At 48.4% G+C, this 649-nt stretch overlaps 1 protein-coding gene across 2 annotated transcripts in view; it reads left to right on the forward strand.

The window, feature by feature from the left end:
• The window catches only part of afap1l2 (actin filament associated protein 1-like 2), a 21,897-nt gene that overhangs the window by 960 nt on the left and 20,288 nt on the right, over positions 1-649 (forward strand). The window lies entirely within an intron of this gene.

Consider the following 649-nt stretch of genomic DNA (forward strand, 5'->3'; position numbering starts at 1 on the left):
CCCGCGATAGTGTCTATTGGATAAATGTTGGCCCTTGGACAAATGTATTTGGTGATCCCTGGTATAGGCTATAGGGCGTACACACGGAGCCGTTTGCCCCCCCAGAGCGTTCCATTTGCAGATAGATTTATCCACCTTGGGACCCGTTATCGTTTGCGGGGTCCGTTTCTATTGTTTTGTTACGGCCTTGTGTAAACTAAAGGGCTATACGCAAGAGAAACTATGCGGATACAACCCGTATCGTCCTCGTGTAAACGGGGTCTAAGTCACACGTTGTCTCCTGCTTGTCTCTATATTATTAATTTGGCTGCTACACTGCTGCAGGCGGAGTGTCCTGACCTGGCTGTGTCATTGGCTGTGTGTGAGTTCCGCCCCTCAAAGCGAGCCGGGCTGGCAACCACTGCTGCCGGGCTTAAATGCTGGTCACATCCTTGTGTAAACAAACACGCATGTAAACCGATTGCGAACTTATCGAGCTCAGAAAAGTTATCGAGTCCATTTTTATTTATCGTACGATAAGTCAATGTGATTGGTGGATCAGCACTGACACACACTGAGGACCATCAGCATGTGAACATTAGGAACACCACACACACACACACACACACACACACACACACACACACACACACACACACACACACATAAC

Source organism: Notothenia coriiceps, unplaced genomic scaffold, assembly GCF_000735185.1.
Source record: "Notothenia coriiceps isolate Sejong01 unplaced genomic scaffold, NC01 NC01_scaffold00036306, whole genome shotgun sequence".
NCBI classification, from domain to species: Eukaryota; Metazoa; Chordata; class Actinopteri; order Perciformes; family Nototheniidae; genus Notothenia; species Notothenia coriiceps.